Raw genomic sequence first — 19,269 nt, 5'->3', positions numbered from 1 at the left:
AGAGGCTGGGCGGCTCCGTGAGGTTGAGGGGAGTGGGATGGTGGCACTAGATGGCCGGGGAAGGCTATGACTGCGACAAATTGAACCGGAGCGTGGCGGCGGCCGAACTGGCCGGAAACGGGGAAGAAAGCTTCCTATCGTCGCTTGCTGGCCGTGGGGGCACTGCTGGGGTGCAGGGAGGTTGCCTGAGTGCAGGGACGGGCTCGGGGCTCCTATTTATAGGGGTCGAGGTCGGTTCCCGCGGCGGCCGAGGATAAGAACGCCGGCGACCGCCGTTCTGTAGCCGCAGGAGGACGTGGCAGCGACGAGCGCGTGCCGACGAGCTTGTGGATGAGCTCGGGCTGTTCCAGGGGGCAGCTGGCGCGCGCGGGTGGCTTGGGCGGCGCCGTCCATGGCAGAGCCTGCTGTGGCCGGCCGCTAGCCGCCGTGGCCGACCTGACGGCGGCACTGTGGGGCTCCAGGGGTGGCTCTACGGCGAGGGAAAGGGCGGACGTGCGGGCTGCGAGCGGGGAAGGCCAGAGCGGGCGCGGCGGCTCGGGCGCCCGCACGTGCAAAACGTGCGCTCTGGGCGCGCCCAGAGCACGCACGGGACGTGCTCGACATAATGCCAGGGCAGCCTAGAGTGCTAGAGGGAGGCTGGCAATTAACAGGACTAGGTTAGAGCTAGCAAGGAGGTTGATTGACATGGTGGTTAGGTCAGGGGGTCAAGTTCACAAGGCAAACTAATAATCATGCCAAATCTGCCCATGCACTCAAGGTGTTCGTCAGAATGCTAAGTGCATCTAGGCAACTCTTGGAGTGGCCAAAATCTCCAGATCAGGGTCTCCCTAGATGCAGGTGATGATGGCAAGATCATTTGGACAAAACCAGAAACTTGCTGGTGCAAGTTTTGCAAAACTTCAGTTTTGGGCAGCAAGAACAAAGCTTCATTGCATGCTCTAAAAATCCTCCAATGGGTCCACTCTCCTGGGCTTAAGGGTTTTGCAGGGTGGTCTATAAGTAGGAAAAAGCTCAGGGTTACTAGAGCAAGATAATTTAGGGTTGCAGTACAAATCACTAAGTTGGACCAGAATGAAAATGAGGTTGATTCACTCAAATTTTTCAAAGAACATCACTGGGTTTTTGCATAAAGTTGAATTATATGCATCTACTGACATCTCCAAACACTTGGAAGAATTTTTAAAGGAATATTTAAATGGGTTGTAGTGCAAAAATACCTACTGGGCCTGATTTGAAAAGTTGATGTAGAGCTCAAAATCTCCAATAACCAAAGGATATTTTTGCATAAAGGTGATGTGGAAACATCACATGACATCCCCAAATTTTGGTGAAAATTTAAATGCATTAATCAAATGGTTGCAGTGCAACAGAGGCTCCAAATTCATGAAAAATCATTTTAAAGGAATAAAGCTCAGGAAAACAATTATGCAAATAAATCCACTGATAAAGAATTGTTTTATTGAGAGAGCATATAAGTCCAATAATACTTTTGGAAAGTTTCCACTTGAGGTAAAACCCACAATATTAAAGAGAAGAGGGGTTCTGAAATCAACGGATAAATCCAGACAAATGGAAAAGTTTAATTTCCTGGCAAAATTTTAATTAATAAAACAAGGTCAAAATTTTGGGGTGTCACATCCTCTGCTTCTTCTTGGTGGGCTCAGGTGCTGGTGCGTCTGTCAGACCCTCCCTGAGCACCACCCCTAGTGTTGTCGGGCTCAGCATTGGACGACTCTGGCTAATTAGTTGAGCTTGGGTGGAGCCGGCATGTGGAGGCGTGTCCTGCAAGGATTGCATGAACAAAGACTTCTTGCACTCCTGAGGATGTTCCGGCTCTGGTACATGCATCTCATATTCATATGGTTGACTCATTGTTAATTTGTTGTCATAGCCGGTATTGAAATACTGGTTAGGGTCATCGGCCTCCTCCATGTCATGATCCATATCCGCTTCCATGGGGCAGATGGCATCATCTGCCGGAACGGTTGGCCCTCCTTCCTCATGTCTCTCGATCTCAGCAATCAGCAACGACGTTGGTTGTACTTGTGTAGGTGGTGTTGTGGTCATACCTTCTTGAGGTCCCGTTGGTGTGCTCACGGCCACCTCGACACGAAGAAGATTTTTCGGCCACATGATCAGCCAATTTTTGCATTGGCCAAGCTGCGTGGGGGTCTCGTCATCCTCTCCATAGATTTGTATCAGACGAGGGAAACCATCGTATCCCGCTTTCACACTCGCCACGGAGACCCTTAAGGCATTATCAGGCATCTGCCGGCGGCGAAACAATCGATCCTTAGGCTTCACTATAGTACCCTTCCCCACATCCACCAACACGCCCTTCATGTGGTAAAGGAGGATGCATGGAGTGGAGTCAGCCTACAAAGACATATACGTGCGGCGTCAGATACCTAAAAAGAACGGCAACTGAAGATTAATTAATTAGTTGAGTTGACGAAGGTGTGACGCGTATTTACCGTGAGGGCGTCGAGCTCAGCGAATGTCGACGGCCCGACATTCAAGCCAGAGACGGAGCTAAGGCTGCAGTGAGAGCTAGGTGCAGGAGCAGGTGCTGGAGGAGGTGCGGGTGTGGTTGCCATACTAGGTACAGGTATGGGTGCGGTGTTCATTGAGTTTCTCCCGGTGAAGCTGGGCATGGGAAAATCACTTGGTGGCGCGATTGGATTTTTTTGCACCCATGTGACCACTGTTGGAATCAAGCTTGTAAAGGCAGCCACCATATCATGTCTACATGCAGCGTTATCTCAGCTTTTGCTTTCTTCATCGCCTGCGCCACCTTATCGTCGATAGTCCTTTGACTGAACTTCTTTCTCTGTCTTTTGTCCTTGGGGTCCTCGTTATAGTAGTACTTCCACATGGCGCCATCCCCGGCGCCGTGCACACGCCCATATTGCGGCCGCTGGCCGGGCGGGTGTCCCATCATTATGTTCATGGCCCGGTTGAAAGGAGTGTCCCACTTGTACTTCGCCGACGACTGAGTCGACTGAGTCGACGAGTCGCTTTCGGCCGCAAGCTTGTGTTGCTCTCTCTGCAAAATGGACCGTGAATCATTTATGAATGCGACTAGAATGAAGTAGACTTCATTGATTAGAAGCTAATATGTAAGGTGGTAAAAGGATAATTACCAGTAATCTCATGAATTTCCTAGTCGGCCCGTCGGTGAAAAAATCTTTTTTTGGGGTCCCAAGAGAATCGGGCCTGATGAAGTCGTGCTCCTGCTGGTCGGTGAACTCAGCCAATGGGTCTGGGATCCCCGGACGTTCATGTTCTGCGTCCTCCTTAGCCCACAAGGGCTTCTTTCCCGTGTTACCACCACTTCCAAGGCGGTGGTTCCCCATGTTCTTTGCTTGCAGCTGCTTGCCTCTGTCCGACCTGGCCTTGGCAGCTTCTTCATTGCAAGTCTCCTTGAACTTTTCAAAGTCCTCGATCGGAATTTTCGGATTTTCTGCAACAATCTCGGCGTAGGTTTCATGGTCTACTTCAATCGCCTTTTTCACCCTAGTTTTCCAAGCGCTCAATGCGTTGCTGAACTTCCCTAGGGCTTTGTTGTCGATTTTTTTCATGGCATCATCATCCCATGGGTCGACATCGTCATTCCGACTGGGGAACAGGAATCTTGCGTGCAACCTAGTTAGGAGCAACTTCTTCAAATTTTCATTCTTCCGTATTTTCGTGGTGTTCATGTTAGTTGTATCCCATAGGATGCATGCAAGTTGGTTGCCGCAACACGCTGCCACTTCCCGCGGCTCTATTGGCTCGAACTCGCCAGGGTGCACCGCCGTGACCACGAGTCTTCCGGTGCCGAGCTCATTTGGGCGTCGTGTCCTCTTTTCCTTCTTTCCCTCACTGGCTTGGGAGGTCCCACCTTCGGTGCTGTAGTTAGGAACATCATCAGCGCCAATCTTAGTGTCAGTGTCGTTGGTGGCATCAGTGTCGGCGCCGGCGCCACCACCGTCGTCATCCGTCATGACAAGGGGGTCCTAACACCCAGCTTGCTGTCTCTCCTGATCCGCAAGAAAGTAGAGGTAGGCGTGTGCTCGACCTAATTGGGACTGAGAACCTCCGGCCTCATCAGTGTCGGTCATGTTTCCTAGGGTTCAATGTCGTAGTCGTTTAATTATCGAGCTTTATATAATAAAGTGAATAATGAAAAAAAGTGACCTTTGTTTTGCCGGAAATGTCGTTGCATTCCCGTCGCGACAAATCTCGAGCACTCGATATGTCCAACTTGCTAGCACAAGTCATGCCGAAATTCACGGAAAATTTCGGCATGACCTTTGCTAGAAAGTGCACATATAGAGCGCCTGAAATTTGCCGGAATGGAAATGAATCAACATTTCCGGCAAAACATAGGTCACTCGCAATCGGGAAATGAATCAACAACCAAGGTTCGGTAGAACTACAGCAGCACAACAATATAGGATGCTCACTATAGCAGCACAACAACCACATGCACATGTATTCTCCTCTAGCATCTGCATGGACAAAGCTCTACATACTGAGGGTTTTGGGATGCTCACTATCTGCCTATCGAGGATGAGGGTGTGGTGTTGATGATCTTCGAGCGGTGTCGTCGAGCGGCACGTCGGTGATCTACCTGTGCGTCAAGCATTCACAAGATAAATTATTGTAGACACACAAGATAAATTATTGTAGACACACAAGATAAATTATTGTAGACACACAAGATCAATTGTGGACCTACAATATGCCTAATAAAATGTTCATTTTCATTTTATTTACTCTATCAACAAACTAAACACTCATTTTCATTTACTCTAGCAAAAAAACTCCAAAACAAGCATATTAACATCATTCTAACAATAGGCATTTTAACAGCAAGCATTTGAACAACATGCATTTTAACAGCAAGCATTTGAACACTCTAACAATAGGCATTTTAACAGCAAATGAACACTCTAACAACACACATTTGAACACTCTAACAACAGACATTTTAACACTCTATCAACATGCATTTTAACAGCATTCTAACATGCATTTTAACATGCATTTCAACATTTGGACAGCAAGCATTTGAACAAAACAAGCATATCAAAAGGGAGTCAAGAGGGGTGGCACACCTCGGCCGGGGTTGGGACCAGGGTCGGGGTCGCCGGGGCAGAGGGTCCGGGAGCACCAAGGTCGGGGTCGCCGGGGCAGAGGGGCCGGGGTCCTTCTCCTCCTTGTCGATCTGCAGAGAGACCAAATTTGGTCAGAGAGAGAGAGCAGGGGCGGCACAGGGGGAAATGCCAGGCCAGGGGTGCACCTAGGGCAGGGGGTAGCACGGGGGGAGGGAGCGTCGGGGTGGCTAGTGGCCGGCGTCGAGGTTGGGTGCGGCGCGTGTCGACGGCGGCGTGGGCAGGTGCGGGTGTGGGCAATGGCGTGGGCGGGTGCGGGAGTGGGCGGCGTGGGCGGGTGCGGGCGTCGGCGGTGGCGAACTTAGAGAAAGGGGATCGAGCGAGAGAGTGAGAGAGAGGAAAGAGATAGGACCTAGCGGACGGTGTTGTAGGCAACTTAGCTATAGCGCATGTTGGCAAAACACGCTATAGCTAAGTTAGCTATAGCGCTGCCCTAGCCAAAAAGCGCTACTGCTAACTTTTTTTCTTTTTCTTCTTTTTCTTTTTATTTTTCTTTTCCTTAGCTATAGCGCTGCCCAAGCCAAAACGCGCTACTGCTATTTTTTTATTTTTCTTTTTCTTTTTCTTTTTCTTTTTCATATTCCACAAACTTTCTTCCTTTTTTATTTTATTTATATTTATCTTATTTTTTTTATTATTCTTTTTCTTTTACTTTTTCTTTTTCATATTCCACAAACTTCCTTCCTTTTTATTTTTATTTTTCTTTCATTGCATTTTCCACAACTTATTAGTTCTTTTTTCTTTTTCTTTCATTTCATTTTGCAAAACTTCCTTTCTTTTTCTTTTTCTTTCATTTTCACTTTCCTTTTTCTTATCTTTCTTTTGCACTTTCCTTCCTTTATTTTGGTTTGTCGTTGGAGCAATACCACTGTTACCCTCCGGATAATAATTAGTATAATATATATTACATGATTTGACCGCTAACGCCGGTATACAAAATAGACACACGGAAAATTTGTGGATTAGTTTGTCAGCTTGGGCGACGACGACGCTTTAGACTTATCTTCTTCCCTCTTTTGTTCGTTGTCGAATAATTGAGCCCATGGTCGTGACTTTTCCTTCTCCAGGGATTACGATCTTTCGTAAGTAATGTAGTCTTCATTCTTCTTTTTACGTATGTTTCATCGTCATGAGCATCATCTTCCCTCATTGGATCACCGTACTGATCGTAGTCTTGCTCGTTGGCGACTCCATCCATTTTTTGCGATGGCATTGACGGTACCGCTATCGGAGTCGGGTATACACATGGTAGTGAAATGTCGGTTTTCTCTCTGTACATTCTTAGCCCATCTGACACGGAACATCATCGCGCTATGCAATCCAGAGTAGTTAAGCTCCCATATCTCTTCGACCCTTCCATAATATCTTTCAATTACATTCCCGGTCATGGCTTCCATCATCACCACTGAGTTTTGGTCATCACTGTTTATATCTTTCTCTGCCGTGTAGAGCGTGTATCCGTTGATATCGTATGCTTGATAAGTCGTGAGGTTGTTCGAGGGTCCATGTGCTAAGGCATATATGAGCGTTCCGTTTGGACAACCCTCTTCCGGGGGATTAGCCAGAACTCGCTCTTTGAACCAAAACAAGAAAGTGGAGTTGTGCTCTCTAATAACTTAAGCGTCCGTCCTGTGCACCCCACGGTCACGGTACTTCTTTGCGATGGTCTCTTTGTGCAGTGTCATGAAATCTTCTAGCACATCTAGGTGTTGTAGCACTACTAAGTTTGCCCTATCAAGGTCGTTTTGTTGGCCCGAGCGTAACACATTCACATCCCTATGACCATTGGTGTGACCTTTGCCTTCGAGCCTTCCACAGTGCTTGTTGACGGGCAAACCAACAACAGGGTCTCCGGTGCCTACTAGATAACTCTCACAGAAAGAGATGCACTCTTTGATCAGGTATCCCTGGGCTATGCTTCCACCTGGATGGGACATGTTACGAACGAATCCTTTGATGGCGCCATTCATCCTCTCGAACGGCATCATGCTGTGCAGGAATGTCGACCCTAGGTCGATGATGTCGTCCACGATGTGGACACATATATGCACCATGACATCAAAGAACGCGGGCGGGAAGTACATCTCTAGCTCATTCAGTATGACAACGATCTCTTCCTGTAGCCTATGGAGTTGCTTCACATTGATCGACTCTTGAGAGATAGCATAAAAAAGTGGCATAGGTCAGTAAGCGTCTCACGCACATGTGTGTCCATAACCCCTCTATGTGCAACCGGGAGTAACTGCATCATCACCACATGACAGTCGTGAGACTTCGTCCCACTGAACCTTTTTTTCTTAGTGTCTAGATATCTGCTTATCTTCCCACAGTATCCGGAACTAACTTTGATTCCGGCAAGGCAGTTGAACAATTGATCGACCTCCTTCGGATCTAAGGTGAAGCAAGACGGGGGGCAATATTGTTCTTCCTTCTTGTTTACTTTTTCGCCCCTATCTTCCGTCTCCATCTCCGTCTCGGTCTCCTCTGACGACCTTTTACCGGGCATTTGGAGATCTTTCCTGATATTCAAAAATTCCAAGTCTTTTCTTGCCTTTGGCCCATCGTTGGTCCTCTCCGGCATGTTCATCAATGTTCCAAGAAAACTCTCAAGGATATTTTTTGTGATATGCATTTGATCAAGGCTATGAGGCGTGTCGAGTATGGGCCAGTATTCCAAGTTCCAGAAAACAGATCTCGTCTTCCATACCTTCAGCAGGGGCTCCAGCGCCTTCTTCTTCGTCTTTCCCGGCGAGGGGCACTCTTCCCAGTTCTTCAATAACTTATATATTTCTGCACCGCTACGCTTACGTGGAGGACCTCGATGCTCAGCCTTACCATTGAATAGATCTCCATGCTTTCTCCACAGGTCATCCTTCTCGAGCCATCTTCGATGCCCCATGTAAACGATTTTCGAAGACCCGCCATCTTTCGGTAGCTGCAGAGAAGTTGTACCATCCATGCACCTCATGCATCTGCAATATCCGTGGCACACCTGGCCGGAGAGATAGCCGTAACCGAGATAGTCCTGCACCGTCGTGATCAGCGCGGCTCTCATGTAGAAATAATCTCCTTTGCTTGCAACCCATATCTTGGCCGGCGTTGTCCATAAGGTATGTAGCTCCTCTTTCAGTAACCCGAGATACAAATTTATATCATTTCCCGGTTGTCTCGGCCCTTGAATAAGCATAGCCATGTGTATGTATTTCTCCTTCATGCACAACCAGGGGGAGGTTGTACATCCATACAAACACGGGCCATGTGCTATGATTGGTGTTCTGGTTGCCAAATGGATTCATGCCATCACAACTAGCGCCAAGCACGATGTTCCTTGGATCACTTGCGAAAAAAATCAAATTCAGCATTTAATTCTCTCCACTGGCTTGCATCTATTAGGTGTCTCAGCTTCAGCTCATCACCGTCATCTGGCTTCACCCTCTCCGCATGCCAGCGCATAAGCTTTGCTTCCTTAGGATCTACGAATATACCGCTGTAGACGCGGGATGATCAGAAAGTACCATACAACTTTCTGTGGAGCTTTCTTTCCGGCCTTTTTATATCGTGATGCATTGCACTTTGGACAGATGGTTTTTTCCGTGTGCTCGTTCCGATATATGATGCAATAATTGATGCATGTGTGATATCTAATGTGTGGCAGATCAAGAGGGCACACGATTTTCTTTGCCTCCTCGACACTAGTAGGACACAGGCTTCCTGCGGGAAGAACCTTCTTTAGATACTTCAGAAGCTCATCCAGGCTTGTATATGTCCATTTGTTTTTTGCTTTCGTCTTTAGAAGTTCTAGTGTGAAACTCAAGCGGGTCACCTCGGGATTGCAACCATCAGACAAAGGAGTCATCGAGTCTACCTCCAGTTGCGCCAGTTTGGCCTCCTCTCTAGAAGCAGCTCTGTCGCTGGTCGTCTTCTTGCGAAGCAGGTCTCGAACATGCGGGTCCCGCATGGCTGAACTTAGTAGCGACAAAGACGGCGGCGTGTCCGCGTCTTCTCCGCCTTGAACTGCCTCTTCGCCATCGACATTTCCGAGGCCGTCTTCCTCTTCGGGCACATAATCGGTCATCTCTTCGTCTGGTGGCCCCATGTCGTTATTTCCTGCCCCGTCGACATCCTCATCATCATCATCTTCACTTATCCACCGAGTATGGCCATGCATGAAACCATGCATGAGCAGGTGCGCCTTGAATGTGCCACCCTCAAAGGGGTCGAGCCTGACTATTCCTTTGCATTTTCGACACGGACATAAAACATCCTTCCGTATTTTTTCATACATGTCGTCCACAGCGGATTGCCAGTATCTTTCCACCATCCTTCCATTGACCTTCATGATCACCTGCGCGCGGAGCAAATATTATAACCATGTATATATGCATGCATGGATCAAATTCATACAAAAATTCGGCATGACCTTCCCTAAACATAAGACATCACTAGTAGAAAAAGGGTCAAATGTCAAGCACATTAGTGCCGGTTTGCTTTTGAGCCGGCACTAATGTGTGCATTAGTGCCGGTTCCAACGGCTAGCCAGCCGCTTTCATTAGTACCGGTTCGTGGCCGACCTTTAGCACCGGTTCGTGCCACGGACCGGTACTAAAGTGAGTGGTGGCAGGATGTTGTCAGTCCGGGGCCCCTCCAGCACCTTTAGTACCGGTTCATGGCACGAACCGGTGCTAAAGGTCGTCCTACATAAGCCCTTCGTCCACCGGAGCTCGCTCTGTTCTTCCCCTTTCCCCTCTCCTCTCTGTTCTTCCCCTCTTCCTCTCGAGCTCATCACACATTTTGCCCAAAATTTGTCAAGATTTGAAGGCCCCCATCCATTCAAATGATCACAAAGGTTAGCAACTTTGTCCACTCATCTCTCATTGCTTGATTAGCTCTTGCAATGCTTTGTATAGTGATTAATTTATGAGTTTAGTAATTTGGTAGAAAATATATGTGCTAGTATTTGATTTATATGCAATTTGTGGTCAAAACTAACACTTAGTTTGCATATGTAGGTGTGGTTTACTTAGTGCCTTCTAAATCTCCGTCGTAACCACAATCGATCGCCCGCACCGTTCCGTCGCCGGCACCACCTTGTGGTGAGCCTCTTGTTCATGAATGTTTTACATTACCAAATTGATGTTTGTGTGATTTGGATATATAGTTACTCATATAATTATCTTACCCATACGTTGTTTGTTATACATAGTGCCATGGTTTTGATATCCGTCCCCGTCGGCCCTCGTCCTTGTTATGATTCGGATGTGGTATATTCTCTTTTAAAACTACTTGTTGCATTTCGTGTTTATGACAAATTATGCCCATCAAGTTGACATAGATATTTTTGTCTAGGAGGTTTGTGAACCGGAAATTCCAACCGACCCTATTGTCGAGAGGTTAAATTTAGTTGAAAGAGAAAACGAGTATTTGAAAGAAAAATTGAAAAGAATTGAGGGGGAGAAGATGGAATTGGAGTTGCATGTTGCCGATGTCGTCGATGATCACAAGATCAAGATGGAGAAAATGCGCTTGAAGATTAGAAAGATTAGAAAATATGCCATTGGATCAATTGTTACCTTAGTTGCGATCTTGATCGCATTTGTTGTTGCATTTAAATTCTTTAGTTAGAGAGTTATTTGTTTGTTGCATTTAAGTCTTGTATGAACTTTATGTATGAACTTTATGTTTGAACTTTATGTATGAACTTGTATTAATTTGGTCTATTCAGTGTTGTGTAATGAAGATGAGCCGACAATGGATGCACGATGACCGATGCTCTCCCGAGTTCATTAATGGCGTGCAAACTTTTCTGCTTGCGGCTGAGGCAAACAAGCGGGCGGATGGTTTTATGCCTTGTACATGTTTAGTCCGTAAGAATGATCACAATTACTCTACGTCAAGAACCATTCACGTCCACATGTTTGGACCAAGCACGGAGAAAGAGGGGTTATGATGGAAGACAATGAAGAAGAAGAGGACGACGACAACTATCCTGGCCATGGATTCCCTGAATACGATGATACAACAATGGGGGAAGAAGCTGAGCTGGCAATGCGGGAAGAAGCTGAAGAAGAGGCATCAGATGAGCCCGCTGATGATCTTGGTCGGGCCATCACTGATGCAAAGAGAAACTGCGCAAGTGATTTGGAGAAGAAGTTGCAGCGCATGTTAGAGGATCACAAGAAATTGTTGTACCCGAATTGCGAAGCTGACAAGAAAAAGTTGGGCACCACACTGGAATTGCTGCAATGGAAGGCAGAGAATGGTGTATCTGACAAGGGATTTGGAAAGTTGCTGGTAATGATAAAGAATATGCTTCCAAAGGACAACGAATTGCCCGAGAGTACGTATGAAGCAAAGAAGGCTGTCTGCCCTCTAGGGTTAGAGGTACAGAAGATACATGCATGCCCTAATGACTGCATCCTCTACCGCGGTGAGTACGAGGATTTGAACGCTTGCCTAGTATGCGGTGCATTGCACTATAAGATCAGGCGCGATGAACCTGGTGATGTCGAGGGCGAGCGCCCCAGGAAGAAGATTCCTGCCAAGGTGATGTGGTATGCTCCTATAATACCACGGTTGAAACGTTTGTTCCAAAACAAAGAGCACGCCAAGGCGATGCGATGTCACAGATAAGACCGTAAGAAAGACGGAAAGTTGAGAGTACCCGCTGACGGGTCGCAGTGGAGAAAAATTGAGAGAAAGTATGGGAAGGAGTTTGCAGATGACGCAAGGAACGTATGGTTTGGTCTAAGCGCAGATGGCATTAATCCTTTTGGGGAGCAGAGCAGCAACCATAGCACCTGGCCTGTGACTCTATGTTTGTATAACCTTCCTCCTTGGTTGTGCATGAAGCGGAAGTTCATTATGATGCCAGTGCTCATCCAAGGCCCTAAGCAACCCGGCAACGACATTGATGTGTACCTAAGGCCATTAGTTGAAGAACTCTTACAGCTGTGGAATGGAACAGGTGTACGTGCGTGGGATGAGCACATGGGGGAAGAATTTGACCTAAAGGCCTTGCTGTTCGTGACTATCAATGATTGCCCTGCTCACAGTAACCTTTCAGGACAGACAAACAAGGGATACCGCGCATGCACGCACTGTTTGGATGATACCGATAGTATATATTTGGACAATTGTAGGAAGAATGTGTACCTGGGACATCGTCGATTTCTTCCGAGCAGGCATCCCGTAAGAAAGAAAGGCAGGCATTTCAAAGGTGAGGCAGATCACCGGACGAAGCCTCGCCACCGTAATGGTGCTGATGTACATGATATGGTCAAGGATTTGAAGGTAGTCTGTGGAAAGGGTCCTGGCGGACAACCTGTTCCGAATGACGCTGACGGACGCGCACCCATGTGGAAGAAGAAATCTATATTTTGGGACCTGCCCTATTGGAAAGATCTAGAGGTCCGCTCTACAATCGACGTGATGCACGTGACGAAGAATCTTTGCGTGACCCTGCTTGGCTTCTTGGGCGTTTATGGGAAGACAAAAGATACACCTGAGGCACGGGAGGACCAGCAACGTATGCATGGAAAAGACGGCATACATCAGGGTCATGCCAGCTACGCTCTTACCAAAGAAGAGAAGGAAATCTTCTTTGAATGCCTGCTCAGTATTAAGGTACCGTCTGGCTTCTCGTCGAATATAAAGGGAATAATAAACATGGCAGAGAAAAAGTTCCAGAACCTAAAGTCTCATGACTGCCACGTGATTATGATGCAACTGCTTCCGGTTGCATTGAGGGGGCTTCTACCGGATAACCTTCGATTAGCCATTGTGAAGCTATGTGCATTCCTCAATGAAATGTCTCAGAAGGTAATCGATCCAGAAATCATACCAAGGTTAGAGAATGATTTGGTGCAATGTCTTGTCAGTTTCGAGTTGGTGTTCCCACCATCCTTCTTCAACATCATGACGCAAGTCCTAGTTCACCTATGCGAAGAGATTAGCGTTTTGGGTCCTGTATTTCTACACAATATGTTCCCCTTTGAGAGGTTCATGGGAGTCTTAAAGAAATATGTTCATAACCGTGCTAGGCCAGAAGGAAGCATCTCCAAGGGCCATGAAAATGAGGAGGTCATTGAGTTTTGTATTGACTTTATTCCTGACCTTAAGCCGATTGGTGTTCCTGAATCACGGTATAAGGGCAGACTGGATGGAAAAGGCACGCTAGGAGGTAATCAAAAAATATGTATGGACGGACATTCTCTCACTGAAGCACACTACACAGTCATACAGAATTCCGCCTTGGTGGCTCCGTATATGGACGAACACAAGAATTTTCTACGCTCCAAACACCCGGAGCGGTCTGATGACTGGATTACACGTGAACAAACCAGGAGTTTCGCCGGCTGGTTGCAGACACGTTCCATGCATGACGCCTCTATTGAAGATGACCTGTACTCGCTGTCCCAGTTACCATCTTCGAATATAATGACTTTCAAAGGGTACGAGATAAATGGTAATACATTTTACACGATCGCCCAATATAAGAAGAGCACCAACCAAAACAGTGGTGTCCGCTTTGATGCAACAACCAAGACGGGAAAGGAAACATATTATGGTTACATAGAGGAGATATGGGAACTTGACTATGGACGTGATTTGAAGGTCCCTTTGTTTCTGTGCAAATGGGTCAATATGACATGATATGGGGTAACGGAAGACCTCCAGTATGGAATGACAACACTGGATCTCAACTATCTTGCGTATGCAGACGAACCTTTCGTCCTAGCTAATGATGTGGCACAGGTTTTCTATGTGAAGGATATGTCTACCAAGCCGAGAAAAAGAAAAGATAAGGAAGCGAATGCATCATACGATGAGCCAAAGCGCCACATAGTTCTTTATGGGAAGAGAAACATCGTGGGAGTGGATGACAAGACAGACATGTCAGAAGATTATGAAAAGTTTGATGAAATTGCTCCATTCACAGTGAATATTGACCTGAGCATCCAGTTAAATGATGAAGATTTTCCATGGCTACGGCGCAAAGGGACATACGCGAAGAAAAAGTTTCACACCCAAAGATCTAGGATGTGATCGGCTTCACTATGATCACTTTCTTCTGTGTTTCACACCTAGGAGGGAATCTCTGTAATAGTTAGGGTAGTTATGTGTTTTGGCATTTGAAACGCGAAGAAATTTTATGTGCAAACACATTCTTTCATGCATTTACTGATTTTTTCAGCTAAATGACCCTGAAATTGAAAAGCATTTCAAATGAATTCAGAAAAGGTTGAAAGTTGGCATGGTATCATAATTTCACCCAAATAGCATGTGCAAAAAAGTAGAGAGGGTTACCACAAAAACTGGATGCACTTCGTGTATAAAATGGACAATCTCTTTCGAAGTATCAGGGTTTCAGACGAAAACTCATCCGTTACAAAGGGATTTCATTTTTTAAATAACCTAAGCATTACCAAATTGAATATAATGATAAAACACACTAATATTAAACATAAGAAAAAAGAATCACTGAAAATCTATTTTCAAAGTTAAGTTATTCACAAACTAGTGATTCACACAAATTTCAAATAATTCAAAATGTAAACTATTCAAATTTGTAAACTACCGGCACTAGCAGAAAGTTTGTAATTTTTTGTACCTAAAGCAAAAATATTCCCAAAGAAACTCTAAATACAGCAAAAAAACAACTTAAAAATAAATAAACCAAAAATAAATAAAGCAAAAAAATAAGAAAATAAAAAAGCCCACCTACTAGGCCAGAGCGGCCTGCATACGACTAGAAACCCAACCCGTAGTTGGGCCAGGATGCAGGCCCGCAAGCCCAGTAGGCCCACAGGCAGAGTAGGAGAGGTAGGCCTAGAAGGCCTGCTATTGAGAGGAGCTCAATGCAGTGCCCGCGTCGGGGCTTATAAACTGGTCCTAGCGCTCCTCAACTAGCGAGGTGGGACTAAACTTCTGCGCCCCTCGCCTGGCAGCGCACACCCTTTAGTACCGGGTGGTGGCACCAACCGGTACTAAAGGGTACTGGGTGGTGGCACCAACCGGTACTAAAGGGTGGGCCTTTAGTACCGGTTGGTGCCACCACCCGGTACTAAAGGTGGGCGCTTACCGCCGCTTGGCCTGGCCAAAATCGACCTTTAGTACCGGTTGGTGGCTCCAACCGGTACTAAAGGACCATCCTATATAAGAAACACTTACGAAAATTTCGTCAGTTTCCTCCCACTTCTCTCTGCTTCATCGCCACCGCCCCGTCCCGCGCCGCCGCCGCCGCCGTCGCGCCGTCCCCGTCGACTCCGCGCCGCCCCCGTCCTCGTCGCGTCGTCCACGTCGCCGGCCCATCCCCATCCCCGCACCGGCCCGCGTCCCCGTCCCCGCACCGGCCCGCGTCGCCGTCGCCTCGACCTCGCCCGCGCTGTGAGCCTCTGTCCCCCCTCTCCTCTCCCTCCAATCGAAGCCGCCGCGCGCGCAGCCGGCGCCGTCGCCTTGGCTCGCCGTCGCCGTCGCCTGCACACACAACACATACACACATACACACACACACCATACACACACATACACAATTTTTGTTCTGTTTTTAGTTTTGCTGTTTTTAGTTTTTAGTTTTTCTGTTATTAGTTATTAGTTATTAGTTTTTTTAGTTTTTTCTGTATTAATGTTATAGAAATGTTAGTTATATAGAAATGTTAGTTATATATAGAAATGTTAGTTTTTTCTGTATTAATGTTATAGAAATGTTTGTTATATAGAAATGTTAAATAAAAATTAGTTATACAATTTTGGTTATAGAAATGCTAGAAATGTTAGTTTTAGATATGGTCGATGTTTTTTTAGTTTATTATATTTTTAGTTATAAAATTTAGAATTTGCATATAAGAAATTACAATCCAATCATTTAAAAAAATTTACTTTACTTTTGCGGTATATAGTGTTTGTTGTCGACGATGCCTGGCCCGCATCCTCGCCGTCGACCCGTTCGCGACGACGTCCTGCTTCAGAGGACCCATGTCCAGGATTGGGCTCCGCGCGGGCTGGCACTGGGAGGTGCTTTCTGGAGGGGCGCGACGATTGGTGAGGAACCCGGCCTTGGGTCCCGTCGTCGACCCTGATCTCCTTTGGTGGCGTTCGCGTGAGCCACATTCGGTGCAGAGGGAGCCGGCCCCGCCGGAGGTGGTGCGTCGTCGTGTCAGGGAGGAGGACGAGCACGTCCATCGCTACATGGCTGCTATGGACGCCAGGTTCTCCAATACCTGGCAGGTTCTTTGGGCAGATGACCAGAGATATGATGCTGTGATGGTTCCTTGTCTTTGGGTGTCCACCGCCCGCGCCCCAGGAACTGCCAGTGGCCTAGATTCTTCTATAGTATTCGATCTTTATTAGCTACCTAGCCAGTGATGTATTCGAGATTATATATTATTTGAGATGATGTATTCAAGATTATATATTATTCGAGACGATGTATTCGAGATTATATATTATTCGAGATGATGTATTCGAGATTATATATTATTCGACACGATGCATATTATGTACTATATGATTCAGTTTTTCCTTATTGATTGCATCCATGCATTGTAATTTGAATACTAAATTGTTTTATATTTCTTCTGTATTAGTTAAATAAAAGCTATGGCGGACAATACCGACAGAGAGGGAGAAGAGGCCCTGTTCGAGATCATACGCAGCCCTAGCAGGCCAGATGATCTGAATGAAGCAAATGACGACTCCCAATATCTGAACAATACCGGGGAGGATGATGATAAGATATTCCATCTCGATGACCGAGCTGATGAAGTCATGAACTATGATTATGATTATGATGACGCAGACAATGATTATGATGACGAATACAATGTTGATCTTGAAATAACAAAGACTACCGGCGAGGTATATTTATATAAGCAGGCATCTAGTGATCATCACATGTTTATTTATTTGAAGATATATTAACGAATCAATCTTTCTTCTTTCAGCCCTCCGGATCGAGCAAATCTGCTTCTACAGATAGTAGGACAAAGCGCTGCCCGAGCAAAAAGTTGAAGGAGGGTGTAAAGTACAACATCGATTCCATCAAAGCTAGTGGCGAACCCCTCACGCCTAAGAACATTGCGAGCAAGTTCGTTCGTCAGTGCGGAGTTCTTGTGAAGGACCAACTCCCGATCTCCATTCAAGAATGGAAAGAGCCAAAAACTAAACGACCAGATGTTACTTGGGTCGACGACAGAGCAAAACAAAAGCTTTGGGAATCTCTGATGGAACATTTCACCCTACCAGATTATTTCACTGATGCAGATGTGCAGAAAGTCAAGGAGCTGGTCTTAAGAAGATGGCAATTGCATTCAACACCCACAAGAAAACTGTATGGGCCAACTACCTCGCTGCAGAAAGGAAGACTCCAGAATTCAAGGGAACACCGGAGAAGCAAAGAGAACACTGGCCCGCTTTCGTGAAATTCAAGGAATCAGAATTATCTAAGGAACGGTCGAGAAAAAACAAGGCCAATGCCGCAAAAAAGACGCAGTTCCATAGGCTGGGTCCAGGTGGCTACGCGGTGGCAATGCCTAAGTGGGATAAGTCTGAGCAAGAGATGGAGGATGCAGGGGTCACTCCGATTACTAGGAGCTGGCCCCCCAGGTGCAGAACTTGGTTCTATGCGCATGGGGGGGCGTTGGACCCGAAGACAGGCCTGGTTTCGAAGAAGGCAAGTCTAAACGGAGCAGAACAAAAGTTACTTGATGCAATAGAAGATGCTCGAAAGGGGGTGTTCACGCCCAACAGAGAGAACGACGAGCTTACGCGCGCCCTGGGAAATCCTGAACATCCGGGAAGAACACGAGGCAAGGGCGTTATTCCCTGGTATGAGGGCTTTTCGGAATGGAACGACGACTACAGGACCCGTGCAAGAAAGAAGATGGAGGAGGAGAAGAAGAGGAAGCTGGAGGAGGAGCAGAGGAAGCAGGACGCGGAACGCCTTCAAGTCCTAGAAGCAAGGCACGCGGACTTGGCACTCAAATTCCAGCAGCAGCAACAGCCGATCGACTCACTTAGCCAGGAAAGGGGGTCTCAGCATCGGCAGCAGCAAGCGGATGATCATCCAGCATTGGATAGCACCGTCCCATCCATGCTGAGAAGCAGCGTTGGTTCCGCCCCGGGCGACGCACTGCTGGATACATACCCTGTGGATGACATCATAGAGAATACTAACTGTGAGCTACACTTCAAAATAAAGAACATATCCATGAAGGTGGTGAACGCTGTTGCTTTTACAATTACCCCCGAAGCAACCTTCCATTGCGCCCCGATTCCAGCGGGCTATGCTCGTGTCTTGGTTGATGAGTTGGTGGGCCCATATTCGGGGCTTGAGCTTGACATTCTTGGAGGTGACGATGAGCAAACACTGGGAGAGGCCATACATCGTTTCATCCTATGGAAAAAGGATTGCATCATCTTTCGAAGTCCACCGACACCACGTCTGCCGACTCCTCCTCGAAGTCCGCCACCATGTCAGCAGACTCCCGCTCCTCCAAGTCCACGAACGTGTGAGCAGACTCCTGCTTCATGTTCGGCACAACGTCAGGCCTCTCCTCCTGTTTCAAGTCTGACACCGTGTCAGGCCACACCTCCTGCTTCAAGTCCGGCACAGCGTCATGCCACACCTCCTGCTTCAAGTCCGACACCGTGTCAGGCCACACCTCCTGCTTCAAGTCCGGCACAGCATCAGGCCACTCCTCCTGCTCCAACTAAGCCACGTCAGCCGTCTCCGCCGCCTAAGCAATCACAGAAGAGACACGCCGCAGCTATGGTGCGTAGCGGTACGAGTTGAGGTAGTACAGAAAGTACAGGTGGAGACAAGCGATATAAATATGGTCCAAGCAGCCTCGCTCCTCTTCCTCAGAGGCCTTAGGACATGACCGAGGAGCAAAACGATGCAATAGTGCGGGCCGAAGTGGACGCTCATTTTCGACCGAAACCGGCAACGCCACCGAGGGAGAAAGTGCCTGAGGAAAAGATTGACCACTTCATTCGTATGGCTAGACCACCAGCTCCCAAGCCTGTTGACTCAGACTATGAGCGCCAAATCAGGAAGGCACATCGAGCACGACTACACAAAGAAGCGAGCTCGAGCTCGTGCCAACAAGCA

Source organism: Aegilops tauschii, chromosome 3 (assembly GCF_002575655.3).
Source record: "Aegilops tauschii subsp. strangulata cultivar AL8/78 chromosome 3, Aet v6.0, whole genome shotgun sequence".
NCBI lineage: Eukaryota > Viridiplantae > Streptophyta > Magnoliopsida > Poales > Poaceae > Aegilops > Aegilops tauschii.
Note: the sequence above shows the minus strand (reverse complement) of the source record.